Here is a 7105-nt window from a genome sequence, read left to right as displayed (position 1 = left end):
CTGAGAGAATCTAATGTGTGGCTGAGCAGAAACTAACACACAGAAAACTGTACAAACCCAAACAGAATACAGCCCAGCATGAAAAAGGAATGAAAATAATAAAGCATAAGGTAACAAAGAAAATCACAAACACGAGTAACAGTAACTTTTGGCATGAATTACTGTATCAACACAGTGTGGCATGGAGGTGATCAACCTGCGGTTCTGCTGAAGTGTAATGGAAGCCAAGGTTGCTTTGATAGTGGTCTTCAGGTCATCTGCATTATTGGGCTTGGTTTCTCTCCTCCTACTCTTAATGATACACAATAGATTCTCTGTGGGGTTCAGGTCAGTTGAGTTTGGTGGCCGATCAAGCACAGTAACACCATGGTAATTAAACCAGCTTTTGGTACCTTTGACAGTGTGGGAAGGTGCTAAGTCCTGATGAAAAATGAACAGCATCTCCAAAAAGCTTGTCAGCAGAAGTAAGCATGAAGTGCTCTAAAATTTCCTGTTAGATGGCTGTGATGACTGTGGACTTCAGAAAACCCAGTGGACCAACACCAGCAGATAACAGGGTACCCCAAATTATCACTGTGGACTTCAAGCAAATAAATGGTAACAATTATTTTCATCTGAAAAGAGGACTCTGGACCACTGAGCAACATTTGTAAACAATTGCCAGAAAACACCAGGATTGGCAAATTCGCCACTGGCGCCCTGTGCTCTTCACAGATGAAAGCAGGTTCACACTGAGCACATGTGACAGACGTGACAGAGTCTGGAGACACCGTGGAGAGCGATCTGCTGCCTTCAGCATGACCGGTTTGGCAGTGGGTCAGTAATGGTGTGGGGTGGCATTTCTTTGGAGGGCCACACGGCCCTCCATGTGCTCGCCAGAGGTAGCCTGTCTGCCATTAGGTACTGAGATGAGATCCTCAGACCCCTTGTGAGACCATATGCTGGTGCAGTTGGCCCTGGGTTCCTCCTAATGCAGGACAATGCTAGACCTCATGTGGCTGGAGTGTGTCAGCAGTTCTTGCAAGATGAAGACATTGAAGCTATGGACTGGCCCGCCCGTTACATCAAAGTTGGATCAGCCTGTAGTGTGTTTTTCCACTAATTTTGTGTGTGACTCCAAATCCAGGCCTCCATTGGTTAATAAATTTGATTTCCATTGATGATTTTTGTCTGATTTTGTTGTCAGCACATTCAACATTGTACAGAACAAAGTATTCAATGAGAATATTTCTTTCATTCAGATCTAGGATGTGTTATTTGAGTGTTCCCTTTATTTTTTTGAGCAGTGTATAAGGGCCATCTTTCATTCATTCATTTACCATCTATTTTAGTACCCAAGAGGGCTGTGTGGCCTCCAGACCATGTGACTATCCATCACAAAACAAACAACTGTGCACCCTTGATTTAGAAAGGTCAATTCAGATTATTCAATTGACCTTAGATGTTGGTATTTTTAAGTGAAGAGGTGGACGTGCTGGAAAAAACCCCACACATGCACAAGGAGAGCATGCAAATTTAATCAAACAAGACCTGCTGGTGTGCAGCACTAGTAAACAAGGACCCAGGTTTTGAAGTATATGTGTAAATATGTAGACTGAAAACAGTGCATTTACACTGAACCTTTTGTAATCACTCCATACACCAAAATCTGAAGAAATAAAAAAATAAATATACCTGTTTTCTCTAAATCCTGAGAGACTAAATGTACATCCTTCAATCAAACGAGGTGTGAAAATCTTAACAGGTGGGCGGGACTTCCGGTGGCAGGACTTCCAGTGACGTAACCGGATATCGTCATTAACCGGATGTTGTCATTAACCGGATGTTGTCATTACAAGGAAGCAAATCTTTCTAATTGTATGTTTTTAGATGTTTTTTACATCTAAAAACAAAACATGTAGTTTATCCACTTTAAAGGTCACTTAGGTTAATGCAGGCACAAAAAAGTCTGATAAAAAGAGAGAACCTGACAGAATTGTAAATTCATTTTGTTTTATCGCGGGTTATTTAGATGGATGTTTTTACATCTAAAAAAAAAAAACAAGAAAGGCAAAAAAAGTAGATGCAGAACCTTTCTTCCTCTGCTCAAATGTTTGAGCAATCTAATCTGCACCAGCAACTTGTAGAGATGATCTAAAAACAGAGAAACATATGAACTGAAAAAATAGTTAAAAAGTAAGCCAAACATGGAATTATCTAAAATTTTATGAGTGCTCAGTATGCTGTTTCCAAATTAGAAATGGATTCTACAGCTAAAAGACCTTGTTTGGAATCATGAGACACTCCATTTGGTAAAATGGATGATAATTTTAGTTACCTTAAGCTTTTCTTTTTTCATCTTAGAGCAATAGTTATTGACTAATTCTAGCTGCACAACATCATTACGTCTGGCTAAAGATCTTGCAGTATCGGCTAATTCAGTGAGAATATGCATGATGTTTATATAGATTGCAGCGAGATCAGGGACATTCCCAAGGCAGGGAGGTGGGATGGTGAAAGGTCTCCTTATTTCAATGTTATTAAAATGTTCACGTTCAACAGTCGCAGGAGGATCTCCCTCAATTGATCAGGGTTGACTGCAACCTCCGGATTGAAATTGCCGCCATGCTGCCCAGTATGATCAGCGGCGTGTGACGTTGAAGGAATTTGTAAGTCAGCTGATTCATTTTGCTGAATGCTGGATGGAGACGGTGTTCTATTTAAATCTTCAACAGCCTGTTCTAATGTGCGTAAAAAGTCACCGTACAGATTTTAATTTATTACATTTTCACTGTTAGCAGGAGATGCATTTAACCCGATGTTATCTGCTACTTCTGCATTAACAGGAATTTCACCGAGTTGAGCAACAACATTCCTTATCTCATTCAGTGCATGTGTGATGAATTAATTCAGTAGGTAAATGAGTATAATAAGAATTAAACTTACCATTCAATAAACCTCTAACAAGCCTCACCCTGGTATACAGAGCACAGAGTCGCCGTCTTTTCCTCAATTTAAGATATTCTGTGAAACAAAATAAAGTTATCTTACAATGCAGGTCTTTTGAAAAAGAAAAATCTGGTTTCTGTGAAGATTTGGATAGAACAGAATTTGAAATACTATAACTTACTCCGTACACGGGGTATTTGAATGGTTCCGGGCGGTTCCAACTCTTCCTGCACTGAACTGGTACAGTTCTGCTGAATGTTATCCAGGCTTGGGTTCTGGATTAAATCATTTGATATATCCGTAAAATATTTTATCAGGGGTTAAAACAAGTCTGCAATATCGCATAGACCTGTGAAAACATATGCATAGAAATATATATATATATATATATATATATATATTTATTTATTATTTTTTTATTTACTCTCCTCTTCCGGAGCTGTTAATTTTTCCGGCGCATGGTCAGGGGACTGTGGCGCATGAATGGCTTCGCCCTCTATTTCATGTTTAGCTGGGATCGGATTGTCTTTTTTAAAGACAAGTTTCCGTCTCAACTTTGATTTTTTTTCGGAGGCAGACAGTTACAAACGCTGACCTCTCCAACGTTCAGGAATAAGTCTCTTGTTAAATCTGTAATTAGAATTTATTTCATTTCTATTTTAAATCACAAAATAGCATTCATCAGTTGACTAAACCAGATGTTGTTGCAGTTAATAATTACCATAGTCAGACTGTGTAAAAACGATACCATCCAGCTCGTCACTCGGGGGTTCTAAAGAATATAAGTTAAACATTATTATTATCCAACGAGCATTCACAAGCACTTAAGAAATTCTTAAAGATGAATACTTACTACTGAAGATTGCGTTGTATTTCTCGATAGAAGCAGAATGTTCACCACCTTCTTCGTTTCCTGAAATATGTTCCGACATTTTTTGTTTCTCTTTACAAGTGTTCTACCTCAGCAACAGCGCAGATGCGTTAATTCAATAAACAGGGGATGTGAATTGTCAGAGGCAATGCTCGAGACTTATGGCCAGGAAAAGAGCACAGTCCTCTTAATTACTTTGACTACAGTTGGTGTGAAGACTTTGTCTGAGACAATAAACAAGAAACAGCTGTGGATTTCTGCCTTAATTCAATAAACAGTGACATGTCTGAGGACTTTATAACCTTTATTTTTTATTTTTTCAGTTTCTGGTGACGTTTTACATAGACATACAGGTTACAACCTCTGGCTCCCACGTGGGATGAGGAGAAAACTGTTTTCTCTAAATCATCAATAACTATTGCTCTAAGATGAAAAAAGAAAAGCTTAAGGTAACTAAAATTATCATCCATTTTACCAAATGGAGTGTCTCATGATTCCAAACAAGGTCTTTTAGCTGTAGAATCCATTTCTAATTTGGAAACAGCATACTGAGCACTCATAAAATTTTAGATAATTCCATGTTTGGCTTACTTTTTAACTATTTTTTCAGTTCATATGTTTCTCTGTTTTTAGATCATCTCTACAAGTTGCTGGTGCAGATTAGATTGCTCAAACATTTGAGCAGAGGACGAAAGGTTCTGCATCTACTTTTTTTGCCTTTCTTGTTTTTTTTTTTTTAGATGTAAAAACATCCATCTAAATAACCCGCGATAAAACAAAATGAATTTACAATTCTGTCAGGTTCTCTCTTTTTATCAGAATTTTTTGTGCCTGCATTAACCTGAGTGACCTTTAAAGTGGAGAAACTACATGTTTTGTTTTTAGATGTAAAAAAACATCTAAAAACATACAATTAGAAAGATTAGCTTCCTTGTAATGACAACATCCGGTTAATGACGATATCCGGTTACGTCACTGGAAGTCCTGCCACCGGAAGTCCCGCCCTAAGATGTCCCGCCACCGAAAGTCCCGCCCACCTGTTAAGATTTTCACACCTCGTTTGATTGAAGGATGTACATTTAGTCTCTCTATCCTGTCCTCAATTGATGACCTACCTCTTTGTCATACATACCTGCTCTGAGGAAGCACTGGTGTCTTTCTGCTTAGGACTGCTGTGGGTTTCAGGAGCCGTGGCTACCTTTGGTGTTCTTGGTGCCGAGTGTTGCAAGCTTTCTATCCTTCTCACTTTTAACAACTTTGCAACTACAGGTGACAAAGTCACACATTTAGGCATCCAGCTTTCCATATGGTATGCAGAACTATGGTTGAAAAGTTTACTTGTGTTTTAACTAATATTGCAGCTCTATAGTACAGACAAGATGAGATAGATGGATAGATAGATAGATAGATAGATAGATAGATAGATAGATAGATAGATAGATAGCACTGACGTTTACCAGGATAAATTCAGGTCTTTAACTGATTAGAATGACTTTATGAGGAAAAAGACAAGTTACAGATCCTACATATATATTATTAAAATATATATTATAAATATATATTATTGAAATATACATTTGGGCTAAGATAAATCACTCTTGGGTCAAAAATGGTTGCCAAAATGTTTTTGCACCTAGAGCTACATGTACTTTGCTACAGATCTCTGAATTCTCATTGGAAAAAAACAAAAAAATTAAGAAAGGCTAAGCAGATTAAACTGAAAAGGTAGAACAATGTAAAAAAAAAGCAAAAAACATAAGACACATATTAGATACCCTGTTCTACCACAAATGACAGGCCAAAACCAATTATATCCTCTGAAGTTTTTAGTCCAAGACACATTTTCATATCAGCAAAATAAAGCTACACTCAGTAAACTGATTCCTCTCTTGTAGACTTCTTGGATCAGTAAACCATGGATGTTTCAAACAGAGCCCTCCTCATCACATGCAAATCAAATTTGCCATGTTTGATCATGATGAAGTACTTTTAACTTTTAGTTCACTGACAATTCATCCTCCCATCTAGTTACAGATATGTTTCTGTTTTTCTTTAGCAATTATGCTTCTGTGAGCTACATTACTGATACTACTTGTCATGGTTATTAGTAACAGTAATTACTGGTTGTAATTATTTATTTTTTCAAGAGGGAATTTAATGGCAGCTATTCACCCTACATGTAAAACATCTTAATTGTATTGTTATAATGAATCCAAAAGAGGGTGTCCGAATGAATATAAATTTGTAATCTTAGGTGCAATAAATGAAAAGAGTTGATAGGTTGGTGAGAGTCTTGTTTCTGCTGAAGATAATGCAGCCATCTTTCTGCAAGCAGACTGCTCTGACTGGTGTCTATAAAAACTACCCAACAGTCGTATGAGTTTTGTATTTATTTTTTCTGTCATTTGCATGAACCAACTAAAACCATTTTCTCTTAACTGTCATTGTTTTAACGGCCGACTTAACCCACATGCGGAAGAACACTCAGAGAACAGTAAACAGTTTTGGAAGTTTATTGCTAGAATTCTGGAACAGATAATGATCAGGGCTAGCCATGCAGACAGGAAACGGAGGACTGCAAAAAAGAGGGAAACAAGTCAGGTAAGTACTTGGTGAGTGACAGCTAACAGTTTCAGAAGGCTTACGGTGTGCAGGGAGGACTAGATCCGCCAGGGAGATGGCAAATGAGTCCAGGGGGACCTCTTCTGAGAATCCACCAGGAACTTCCGTGGTCCAAGTAAGCGGATCGTTGGAGGGTGGACTGGGTGCGTGCAGGCGAGGAAAGAGTACCGGAGAACGGACAGCCAGCTGGAACTTAATCCGGGTTCTTCTGAAGCAGGGTGCAATAAACCATCAGACTGAGTCAAAAGACTGTATATGGAACCTGGAAGGAGCGAGACAGAAACGGTGAGTAATTTCTCTTAATCAAAGAGACACAGATTTTCAAAATACAAGATCTGGCCAGGTGATGGTACCGCTGTAGGCAAAACACTCAGCCAAAGAAGTGCTGGCGATCCGTCCCCTACTCTTCCAGATGATCATCAAAATGAGGAACACCTGTCGCACCCAGAGACGCAGCCCTCAGCAGCACCTGGTGGTGGAAGAAGGTAAGCAGGAGAGGCAGAGACGGCAGATTCTGACATTAACATTTATTTACTGTCAGATTCAAACTGTAATTTTAGTTTTTAAACTACTGTAAATGGGTTGATTTAACTGCAATGAGCAAAAGAATTGAGTAAAGGGATAGTTGCACTTCTTCTGGTTTAAAACTAGGGATGGAGGATAAATCTGCACGGCAGATATTAT

At 38.6% G+C, this 7105-nt stretch overlaps 1 long non-coding RNA gene across 1 annotated transcript; it reads right to left on the bottom strand.

Annotated features, from left to right (window-relative positions):
• Positions 1 to 6296: 6296 nt before the first annotated feature.
• LOC124859059 lies at positions 6297 to 6876 on the bottom strand. The gene is made up of 3 exons (XR_007036009.1): positions 6775 to 6876; positions 6445 to 6683; positions 6297 to 6374 (listed from the first exon to the last, which is right to left on the bottom strand). It is a non-coding gene; the product is annotated as an uncharacterized LOC124859059 (long non-coding RNA).
• Between the last annotated feature and the right edge of the window lie 229 nt (positions 6877 to 7105).

The sequence above is a fragment of the Girardinichthys multiradiatus genome, chromosome 1 (genome assembly GCF_021462225.1).
Source record: "Girardinichthys multiradiatus isolate DD_20200921_A chromosome 1, DD_fGirMul_XY1, whole genome shotgun sequence".
NCBI lineage: Eukaryota > Metazoa > Chordata > Actinopteri > Cyprinodontiformes > Goodeidae > Girardinichthys > Girardinichthys multiradiatus.
Note: the sequence above shows the minus strand (reverse complement) of the source record. Positions and strands in the feature narration are given on the sequence as shown.